The sequence below is a fragment of the Salvelinus alpinus genome, chromosome 2, assembly GCF_045679555.1.
Source record: "Salvelinus alpinus chromosome 2, SLU_Salpinus.1, whole genome shotgun sequence".
NCBI lineage: Eukaryota > Metazoa > Chordata > Actinopteri > Salmoniformes > Salmonidae > Salvelinus > Salvelinus alpinus.
This window is the reverse complement of record NC_092087.1, coordinates 126,683,695-126,696,833: the sequence shown is the minus strand read 5'-3', so window position 1 is coordinate 126,696,833 and position 13,139 is coordinate 126,683,695.

The following is a 13,139-nucleotide window of genomic DNA, read 5'->3' as shown; positions in this document are numbered from 1 at the left end:
GTGCTGAAGTGCTGTTCAATGCACAGACTTAATTGGCCAATACCCCCTGCGAGGTGACAGAGAGAAATGCATGGAGGGCAGTGCAGGCCAAGGCAGCTGTAATAGAAAGCAGGGATGGAGACACTGTTGTGCATACTCAACAAGCAACCAGCAGCGGCGCATGGGTGAAATCACTGGGGAAGCCAACAGTAACAGACAGTTACATGACCTACAGCATGGTCAAGCAAGTTAATGTTTCCGACATTTTTGGACCACTAAACAACTATTGATTTAGAACCACGGAGAGTTACCGCAAGTCGCAAAGGAAACAGGGAAAAGGGACCAAATTATTAGGGTGAGGCAAGGGCTACTAACTACTATTATTAGGGTGAGGCATGGGCTACTAACAGCTTTCTACATAACATACATTTAGTATTACTTTCTTAGCAACAGTATACATATCTCCCTGGCATATTACATCACTTATGCAGCAGCATGCAAGACATTTTTGGACTTACCTTGTTGTGCTGTTTTCACTTGAACTGGAAGGTGGTGTGGCGGTCCTTCGTTGGCAGATTTTGTCATCAAAGCCTGGCAATCTCTGGATTTATGGTGCTTTCAAGACAACTGGGAACTCTTAAAAAAACGACTTTGAATCATGTTGTCAGTGATCTTCAGGTCGGAGCTCTAGAAAGAGGCCCGAATTCCCGACTTGTAATTCTGAGTTGGATGACCTTTCAAAACGTATTTTCCCAGTCAGAGCTATTTTTTTCAGAGTTCCCAGTTGTCTTGAACTCACTGAAGTCTGATATTTCCCAGTTCTGAGTTTACAGTTGTTTTGAATGTGGCAGAATTCATGCTGGATTGACAGCATGGCCAATGTTGAATGTTTATCCTTTTAAGCTTGGAAAAGAGACCCTTAAACCCAGACTTGGACCACACAGCCACTCCACTGAATAGCAGGTTAGTGATTGCTTTGCAATGCTTGCAGTTAGCCACTGATTCCTTCCAAACCACTCGTTGTTGAATTTGCGATTTCCAACTTGTTGTGTAATGTTTATGTCCAATGGCCGATGAGCACCAATACATTTTATCTACAGTGGCTTGCGAAAGTACTCACTCCCCTTGGCAATTTTCCTCTTTTGTTGAGGATTTGTATCTTTTGATTTACACAACATGTCTACCACTTTGAAGATGCTAAATATTTTTTATTGTGAAACAAACAAGAAATAAGACAAAAAAACAAAACCCCCCCACAAAGTCAATACTTTGTAGAGCCACCTTTTGCAGCAATTACAGCTGCAAGTCTATTGGGGTGCGTCTCTAAGCATGGCACATCGAGCCACTGGGATATTTGCCCATTCTTCAAGGCAAAACTACTCCAGCTCCTTCAAGTTGGATGGGTTCCGCTGGTGTACAGCAATCTTTAAGTCATACCACAGATTCTCAATTGGATTGAGGTCTGAGCTTTGACTAGGTCATTCCAAGACATTTAAATGTTTCTTTAAAAAAAAAAAATTCACTTCACCAATTTGGACTATTTTGTGTATGTCCATTACATGAAATCCAAATAAAAATCAATTTAAATTACAGGTTGTAAGACAACAAAATAGGAAAAACGCCAAGTGGGATGAATACTTCTGCACTGTATAATTTCTCTTCATATGTCAGGGGTTGAAAAAGATTTGCAAGTAGATTTTATTCCTTATTTAACTAGGCAAGACAGTTAAGAACAAATTCTTATTTTCAATGACGGCCTAGGAACAGTGGGTTAACTGCCTTGTTCAGGGGTCGAACGACAGATGTTTTCTTTTTTTTTCTTTTACCTTGTTAGATCGGGGACTCGATCTTGCAACCTTTCGGTTACTAGTTCAACGCTCCAACCACTAGGCTACCTGCCACCCCATTCATGATGATGACTGCTAGCCTGCTAGCTAAGATTTTGAAAGTAGGATGTTGACATGATCAATCCAATCAAAGCTATGGTAGATATAACTTGATTTGATGTAATTTTATCTGTGGCCAATGACCTTGAGCCTTTTTGGATGGGCACTCCTAATGTAACTCTATGGTAGCACCCAAGGGGCTTGAATTTTTGAGCTCTCCCCGTATATTTCGCGGTGACGTAGTGTCCCCATGAGTGACAGAACACTGAGCCAATCACAGCACTAGAGAACACTGTCGGAACTAGAAGCACAAGCATTTCCCTACACTCGCAATAACATCTGTTAACCACGTGTATGTGACCAATAAAATTTGATTTGATTTGACATTACCCACTCTAACGCTCCGTAATTCCCACTGGCTGCCCCACCACCACAGACAGCACTGAACTAGACTGAAACACCTGCATTTTGGAGGTGCCTCATTCAAGAAAGCAAAAAAGAGACCATGTTTGTATGCGGCACTATTAACTCAATGATTTTTTTTTTACATTGTTTGCAAACTGATATGTGACACGTTTTTATGCCAAAATGACATGCAAAACATGAACAAAAATATTATATATATATTTGTACTTTTTTCTTTTTAGCTGCCCCACCTGCCCTGAATGACGGGTTGCCCACTGCATGAGATGTCTGTAACAGGGCTGATGGAAAACGTGTGGCGAGGCAGCATTTGACACAGCACTTTTCAAACACGATCGACGAAGGCGTTCAAAAGAGGGTCAAAGTGCTGTTTTTGGAATAATTTGAATCGTGATTTGTCGACACGTGCACAATTTCTCTGTCCTACACATCAGAGTTCTGCTGCAGACATGTCTTGACCAATCAGATTCACGGAAATCGCAGGTCTCACAGGCCGGGCACAAAGTACAGTGCATTAAGCTCAAGACACGCTCTCCACTTTCCTCCTTTATTTATGTGCGAGAACACATCCCTTTCCTCCTTTATTTATGTGAGAACACATCACTTTACTCCTTTATTTATGTGTGAGAACACATCACTTTCCTCCTTTATTTATGTGTCAGAACACATCACTTTCCTCCTTTATTTATGTGCGAGAACACATCACTTTCCTCCTTTATTTATGTGTGAGAACACATCACTTTCCTCCTTTATTTATGTGCGAGAACACATCACTTTCCTCCTTTATTTATGTGTGAGAACACATCACTTTCCTCCTTTATTTATGTGTGAGAACACATCACTTTCCTCCTTTATTTATGTGTGAGAACACATCACTTTCCTCCTTTATTTATGTGTGAGAACACATCACTTTCCTCCTTTATTTATGTGAGAACACATCACTTTCCTCCTTTATTTATGTGAGAACACATCACTTTACTCCTTTATTTATGTGTGAGAACACATCACTTTCCTCCTTTATTTATGTGTCAGAACACATCACTTTCCTCCTTTATTTATGTGCGAGAACACATCACTTTCCTCCTTTATTTATGTGTGAGAACACATCACTTTCCTCCTTTATTTATGTGCGAGAACACATCACTTTCCTCCTTTATTTATGTGTGAGAACACATCACTTTCCTCCTTTATTTATGTGTGAGAACACATCACTTTCCTCCTTTATTTATGTGTGAGAACACATCACTTTCCTCCTTTATTTATGTGTGAGAACACATCACTTTCCTCCTTTATTTATGTGTGAGAACACATCACTTTCCTCCTTTATTTATGTGTGAGAACACATCACTTTCCTCCTTTATTTATGTGTGAGAACACATCACCTTCCTCCTTTATTTATGTGAGAACACATCACTTTACTCCTTTATTTATGTGTGAGAACACATCACTTTCCTCCTTTATTTATGTGCGAGAACACATCACTTTCCTCCTTTATTTATGTGTGAGAACACATCACTTTCCTCCTTTATTTATGTGTGAGAACACATCACCTTCCTCCTTTATTTATGTGAGAACACATCACTTTCCTTCTTTATTTATGTGTGAGAACACATCACCTTCCTCCTTTATTTATGTGTGAGAACACATCACTTTCCTCCTTTATTTATGTGCGAGAACACATCCCTTTCCTCCTTTATTTATGTGTGAGAACACATCACTTTCCTCCTTTATTTATGTGTGAGAACACATCACTTTCCTCCTTTATTTATGTGTGAGAACACATCACTTTCCTCCTTTATTTATGTGTGAGAACACATCCCTTTCCTCCTTTATTTATGTGTGAGAACACATCACTTTCCTCCTTTATTTATGTGTGAGAACACATCACTTTCCTCCTTTATTTATGTGAGAACACATCACTTTACTCCTTTATTTATGTGTGAGAACACATCACTTTCCTCCTTTATTTATGTTCGAGAACACATCACTTTCCTCCTTTATTTATGTGTGAGAACACATCACTTTCCTCCTTTATTTATGTGTGAGAACACATCACCTTCCTCCTTTATTTATGTGTCAGAACACATCACTTTCCTCCTTTATTTATGTGTGAGAACACATCACCTTCCTCCTTTATATATGTGTGAGAACACATCACTTTCCTCCTTTATTTATGTGCGAGAACACATCCCTTTCCTCCTTTATTTATGTGTGAGAACACATCACTTTCCTCCTTTATTTATGTGTGAGAACACATCACTTTCCTCCTTTATTTATGTGTGAGAACACATCACTTTCCTCCTTTATTTATGTGTGAGAACACATCACTTTCCTCCTTTATTTATGTGTGAGAACACATCACTTTCCTCCTTTATTTATGTGTGAGAACACATCACTTTCCTCCTTTATTTATGTGCGAGAACACATCCCTTTCCTCCTTTATTTATGTGTGAGAACACATCACTTTCCTCCTTTATTTATGTGTGAGAACACATCACTTTCCTCCTTTATTTATGTGTGAGAACACATCACTTTCCTCCTTTATTTATGTGTGAGAACACATCACTTTCCTCCTTTATTTATGTGTGAGAACACATCACTTTCCTCCTTTATTTATGTGCGAGAACACATCCCTTTCCTCCTTTATTTATGTGTGAGAACACATCACTTTCCTCCTTTATTTATGTGTGAGAACACATCACTTTCCTCCTTTATTTATGTGTGAGAACACATCACTTTCCTCCTTTATTTATGTGCGAGAACACATCACTTTCCTCCTTTATTTATGTGTGAGAACACATCACTTTCCTCCTTTATTTATGATGAGAACACATCACTTTCCTCCTTTATTTATGATGAGAACACATCACTTTCCTCCTTTATTTATGTGTGAGAACACATCACTTTCCTCCTTTATTTATGTGTGAGAACACATCACTTTCCTCCTTTATTTATGTGTGAGAACACATCACCTTCCTCCTTTATTTATGTGAGAACACATCACTTTCCTCCTTTATTTATGTGTGAGAACACATCACCTTCCTCCTTTATTTATGTGTGAGAACACATCACTTTCCTCCTTTATTTATGTGCGAGAACACATCCCTTTCCTCCTTTATTTATGTGTGAGAACACATCACTTTCCTCCTTTATTTATGTGTGAGAACACATCACTTTCCTCCTTTATTTATGTGTGAGAACACATCACTTTCCTCCTTTATTTATGTGTGAGAACACATCCCTTTCCTCCTTTATTTATGTGTGAGAACACATCACTTTCCTCCTTTATTTATGTGTGAGAACACATCACTTTCCTCCTTTATTTATGTGAGAACACATCACTTTACTCCTTTATTTATGTGTGAGAACACATCACTTTCCTCCTTTATTTATGTGCGAGAACACATCACTTTCCTCCTTTATTTATGTGTGAGAACACATCACTTTCCTCCTTTATTTATGTGTGAGAACACATCACCTTCCTCCTTTATTTATGTGAGAACACATCACTTTCCTCCTTTATTTATGTGTGAGAACACATCACCTTCCTCCTTTATTTATGTGTGAGAACACATCACTTTCCTCCTTTATTTATGTGCGAGAACACATCCCTTTCCTCCTTTATTTATGTGTGAGAACACATCACTTTCCTCCTTTATTTATGTGTGAGAACACATCACTTTCCTCCTTTATTTATGTGTGAGAACACATCACTTTCCTCCTTTATTTATGTGTGAGAACACATCCCTTTCCTCCTTTATTTATGTGTGAGAACACATCACTTTCCTCCTTTATTTATGTGTGAGAACACATCACTTTCCTCCTTTATTTATGTGAGAACACATCACTTTACTCCTTTATTTATGTGTGAGAACACATCACTTTCCTCCTTTATTTATGTTCGAGAACACATCACTTTCCTCCTTTATTTATGTGTGAGAACACATCACTTTCCTCCTTTATTTATGTGTGAGAACACATCACCTTCCTCCTTTATTTATGTGTCAGAACACATCACTTTCCTCCTTTATTTATGTGTGAGAACACATCACCTTCCTCCTTTATATATGTGTGAGAACACATCACTTTCCTCCTTTATTTATGTGCGAGAACACATCCCTTTCCTCCTTTATTTATGTGTGAGAACACATCACTTTCCTCCTTTATTTATGTGTGAGAACACATCACTTTCCTCCTTTATTTATGTGTGAGAACACATCACTTTCCTCCTTTATTTATGTGTGAGAACACATCACTTTCCTCCTTTATTTATGTGCGAGAACACATCCCTTTCCTCCTTTATTTATGTGTGAGAACACATCACTTTCCTCCTTTATTTATGTGTGAGAACACATCACTTTCCTCCTTTATTTATGTGTGAGAACACATCACTTTCCTCCTTTATTTATGTGTGAGAACACATCACTTTCCTCCTTTATTTATGTGTGAGAACACATCACTTTCCTCCTTTATTTATGTGCGAGAACACATCCCTTTCCTCCTTTATTTATGTGTGAGAACACATCACTTTCCTCCTTTATTTATGTGTGAGAACACATCACTTTCCTCCTTTATTTATGTGTGAGAACACATCACTTTCCTCCTTTATTTATGTGCGAGAACACATCACTTTCCTCCTTTATTTATGTGTGAGAACACATCACTTTCCTCCTTTATTTATGATGAGAACACATCACTTTCCTCCTTTATTTATGATGAGAACACATCACTTTCCTCCTTTATTTATGTGTGAGAACACATCACTTTCCTCCTTTATTTATGTGTGAGAACACATCACTTTCCTCCTTTATTTATGTGTGAGAACACATCACCTTCCTCCTTTATTTATGTGAGAACACATCACTTTCCTCCTTTATTTATGTGTGAGAAAACATCACCTTCCTCCTTTATTTATGTGTGAGAACACATCACTTTCCTCCTTTATTTATGTGCGAGAACACATCCCTTTCCTCCTTTATTTATGTGTGAGAACACATCACTTTCCTCCTTTATTTATGTGTGAGAACACATCACTTTCCTCCTTTATTTATGTGTGAGAACACATCACTTTCCTCCTTTATTTATGTGTGAGAACACATCCCTTTCCTCCTTTATTTATGTGTGAGAACACATCACTTTCCTCCTTTATTTATGTGTGAGAACACATCACTTTCCTCCTTTATTTATGTGAGAACACATCACTTTACTCCTTTATTTATGTGTGAGAACACATCACTTTCCTCCTTTATTTATGTGCGAGAACACATCACTTTCCTCCTTTATTTATGTGTGAGAACACATCACTTTCCTCCTTTATTTATGTGTGAGAACACATCACCTTCCTCCTTTATTTATGTGAGAACACATCACTTTCCTCCTTTATTTATGTGTGAGAACACATCACCTTCCTCCTTTATTTATGTGTGAGAACACATCACTTTCCTCCTTTATTTATGTGCGAGAACACATCCCTTTCCTCCTTTATTTATGTGTGAGAACACATCACTTTCCTCCTTTATTTATGTGTGAGAACACATCACTTTCCTCCTTTATTTATGTGTGAGAACACATCACTTTCCTCCTTTATGTATGTGTGAGAACACATCCCTTTCCTCCTTTATTTATGTGTGAGAACACATCACTTTCCTCCTTTATTTATGTGTGAGAACACATCACTTTCCTCCTTTATTTATGTGAGAACACATCACTTTACTCCTTTATTTATGTGTGAGAACACATCACTTTCCTCCTTTATTTATGTTCGAGAACACATCACTTTCCTCCTTTATTTATGTGTGAGAACACATCACTTTCCTCCTTTATTTATGTGTGAGAACACATCACCTTCCTCCTTTATTTATGTGTCAGAACACATCACTTTCCTCCTTTATTTATGTGTGAGAACACATCACCTTCCTCCTTTATATATGTGTGAGAACACATCACTTTCCTCCTTTATTTATGTGCGAGAACACATCCCTTTCCTCCTTTATTTATGTGTGAGAACACATCACTTTCCTCCTTTATTTATGTGTGAGAACACATCACTTTCCTCCTTTATTTATGTGTGAGAACACATCACTTTCCTCCTTTATTTATGTGTGAGAACACATCACTTTCCTCCTTTATTTATGTGTGAGAACACATCACTTTCCTCCTTTATTTATGTGTGAGAACACATCACTTTCCTCCTTTATTTATGTGCGAGAACACATCCCTTTCCTCCTTTATTTATGTGTGAGAACACATCACTTTCCTCCTTTATTTATGTGTGAGAACACATCACTTTCCTCCTTTATTTATGTGTGAGAACACATCACTTTCCTCCTTTATTTATGTGTGAGAACACATCACTTTCCTCCTTTATTTATGTGTGAGAACACATCACTTTCCTCCTTTATTTATGTGCGAGAACACATCCCTTTCCTCCTTTATTTATGTGTGAGAACACATCACTTTCCTCCTTTATTTATGTGTGAGAACACATCACTTTCCTCCTTTATTTATGTGTGAGAACACATCACTTTCCTCCTTTATTTATGTGCGAGAACACATCACTTTCCTCCTTTATTTATGTGTGAGAACACATCACTTTCCTCCTTTATTTATGATGAGAACACATCACTTTCCTCCTTTATTTATGATGAGAACACATCACTTTCCTCCTTTATTTATGTGTGAGAACACATCACTTTCCTCCTTTATTTATGTGTGAGAACACATCACTTTCCTCCTTTATTTATGTGTGAGAACACATCACCTTCCTCCTTTATTTATGTGAGAACACATCACTTTCCTCCTTTATTTATGTGTGAGAACACATCACCTTCCTCCTTTATTTACGTGTGAGAACACATCACTTTCCTCCTTTATTTATGTGCGAGAACACATCCCTTTCCTCCTTTATTTATGTGTGAGAACACATCACTTTCCTCCTTTATTTATGTGTGAGAACACATCACTTTCCTCCTTTATTTATGTGTGAGAACACATCCCTTTCCTCCTTTATTTATGTGTGAGAACACATCACTTTCCTCCTTTATTTATGTGTGAGAACACATCACTTTCCTCCTTTATTTATGTGAGAACACATCACTTTACTCCTTTATTTATGTGTGAGAACACATCACTTTCCTCCTTTATTTATGTTCGAGAACACATCACTTTCCTCCTTTATTTATGTGTGAGAACACATCACTTTCCTCCTTTATTTATGTGTGAGAACACATCACCTTCCTCCTTTATTTATGTGTCAGAACACATCACTTTCCTCCTTTATTTATGTGTGAGAACACATCACCTTCCTCCTTTATATATGTGTGAGAACACATCACTTTCCTCCTTTATTTATGTGCGAGAACACATCCCTTTCCTCCTTTATTTATGTGTGAGAACACATCACTTTCCTCCTTTATTTATGTGTGAGAACACATCACTTTCCTCCTTTATTTATGTGTGAGAACACATCACTTTCCTCCTTTATTTATGTGTGAGAACACATCACTTTCCTCCTTTATTTATGTGTGAGAACACATCACTTTCCTCCTTTATTTATGTGTGAGAACACATCACTTTCCTCCTTTATTTATGTGCGAGAACACATCCCTTTCCTCCTTTATTTATGTGTGAGAACACATCACTTTCCTCCTTTATTTATGTGTGAGAACACATCACTTTCCTCCTTTATTTATGTGTGAGAACACATCACTTTCCTCCTTTATTTATGTGTGAGAACACATCACTTTCCTCCTTTATTTATGTGTGAGAACACATCACTTTCCTCCTTTATTTATGTGCGAGAACACATCCCTTTCCTCCTTTATTTATGTGTGAGAACACATCCCTTTCCTCCTTTATTTATGTGTGAGAACACATCACTTTCCTCCTTTATTTATGTGTGAGAACACATCACTTTCCTCCTTTATTTATGTGTGAGAACACATCACTTTCCTCCTTTATTTATGTGTGAGAACACATCACTTTCCTCCTTTATTTATGTGTGAGAACACATCACTTTCCTCCTTTATTTATGATGAGAACACATCACTTTCCTCCTTTATTTATGATGAGAACACATCACTTTCCTCCTTTATTTATGTGTGAGAACACATCACTTTCCTCCTTTATTTATGTGTGAGAAAACATCACCTTCCTCCTTTATTTATGTGAGAACACATCACTTTCCTCCTTTATTTATGTGTGAGAACACATCACTTCCCTCCTTTATTTATGTGCGAGAACACATCCCTTTCCTCCTTTATTTATGTGTGAGAACACATCACCTTCCTCCTTTATTTATGTGAAAACACATCACTTTCCTCCTTTATTTATGTGTGAGAACACATCACCTTCCTCCTTTATTTATGTGTGAGAACACATCACTTTCCTCCTTTATTTATGTGCGAGAACACATCCCTTTCCTCCTTTATTTATGTGTGAGAACACATCACTTTCCTCCTTTATTTATGTGTGAGAACACATCACTTTCCTCCTTTATTTATGTGTGAGAACACATCACTTTCCTCCTTTATTTATGTGTGAGAACACATCCCTTTCCTCCTTTATTTATGTGTGAGAACACATCACTTTCCTCCTTTATTTATGTGTGAGAACACATCACTTTCCTCCTTTATTTATGTGTGAGAACACATCACTTTCCTCCTTTATTTATGTGTGAGAACACATCACTTTCCTCCTTTATTTATGTGTGAGAACACATCACTTTCCTCCTTTATTTATGTGTGAGAACACATCACTTTCCTCCTTTATTTATGTGTGAGAACACATCACCTTCCTCCTTTATTTATGTGAGAACACATCACTTTACTCCTTTATTTATGTGTGAGAACACATCACTTTCCTCCTTTATTTATGTGCGAGAACACATCACTTTCCTCCTTTATTTATGTGTGAGAACACATCACTTTCCTCCTTTATTTATGTGTGAGAACACATCACCTTCCTCCTTTATTTATGTGAGAACACATCACTTTCCTCCTTTATTTATGTGTGAGAACACATCACCTTCCTCCTTTATTTATGTGTGAGAACACATCACTTTCCTCCTTTATTTATGTGCGAGAACACATCCCTTTCCTCCTTTATTTATGTGTGAGAACACATCACTTTCCTCCTTTATTTATGTGTGAGAACACATCACTTTCCTCCTTTATTTATGTGTGAGAACACATCACTTTCCTCCTTTATTTATGTGTGAGAACACATCCCTTTCCTCCTTTATTTATGTGTGAGAACACATCACTTTCCTCCTTTATTTATGTGTGAGAACACATCACTTTCCTCCTTTATTTATGTGAGAACACATCACTTTACTCCTTTATTTATGTGTGAGAACACATCACTTTCCTCCTTTATTTATGTGCGAGAACACATCCCTTTCCTCCTTTATTTATGTGTGAGAACACATCACTTTCCTCCTTTATTTATGTGTGAGAACACATCACTTTCCTCCTTTATTTATGTGTGAGAACACATCACTTTCCTCCTTTATTTATGTGTGAGAACACATCACTTTCCTCCTTTATTTATGTGTGAGAACACATCACTTTCCTCCTTTATTTATGTGCGAGAACACATCCCTTTCCTCCTTTATTTATGTGTGAGAACACATCCCTTTCCTCCTTTATTTATGTGTGAGAACACATCACTTTCCTCCTTTATTTATGTGTGAGAACACATCACTTTCCTCCTTTATTTATGTGTGAGAACACATCACTTTCCTCCTTTATTTATGTGTGAGAACACATCACTTTCCTCCTTTATTTATGTGTGAGAACACATCACTTTCCTCCTTTATTTATGATGAGAACACATCACTTTCCTCCTTTATTTATGATGAGAACACATCACTTTCCTCCTTTATTTATGTGTGAGAACACATCACTTTCCTCCTTTATTTATGTGTGAGAAAACATCACCTTCCTCCTTTATTTATGTGAGAACACATCACTTTCCTCCTTTATTTATGTGTGAGAACACATCACTTCCCTCCTTTATTTATGTGCGAGAACACATCCCTTTCCTCCTTTATTTATGTGTGAGAACACATCACCTTCCTCCTTTATTTATGTGAAAACACATCACTTTCCTCCTTTATTTATGTGTGAGAACACATCACCTTCCTCCTTTATTTATGTGTGAGAACACATCACTTTCCTCCTTTATTTATGTGCGAGAACACATCCCTTTCCTCCTTTATTTATGTGTGAGAACACATCACTTTCCTCCTTTATTTATGTGTGAGAACACATCACTTTCCTCCTTTATTTATGTGTGAGAACACATCACTTTCCTCCTTTATTTATGTGTGAGAACACATCCCTTTCCTCCTTTATTTATGTGTGAGAACACATCACTTTCCTCCTTTATTTATGTGTGAGAACACATCACTTTCCTCCTTTATTTATGTGTGAGAACACATCACTTTCCTCCTTTATTTATGTGTGAGAACACATCACTTTCCTCCTTTATTTATGTGTGAGAACACATCACTTTCCTCCTTTATTTATGTGTGAGAACACATCACTTTCCTCCTTTATTTATGTGTGAGAACACATCACCTTCCTCCTTTATTTATGTGAGAACACATCACTTTACTCCTTTATTTATGTGTGAGAACACATCACTTTCCTCCTTTATTTATGTGCGAGAACACATCACTTTCCTCCTTTATTTATGTGTGAGAACACATCACTTTCCTCCTTTATTTATGTGTGAGAACACATCACCTTCCTCCTTTATTTATGTGAGAACACATCACTTTCCTCCTTTATTTATGTGTGAGAACACATCACCTTCCTCCTTTATTTATGTGTGAGAACACATCACTTT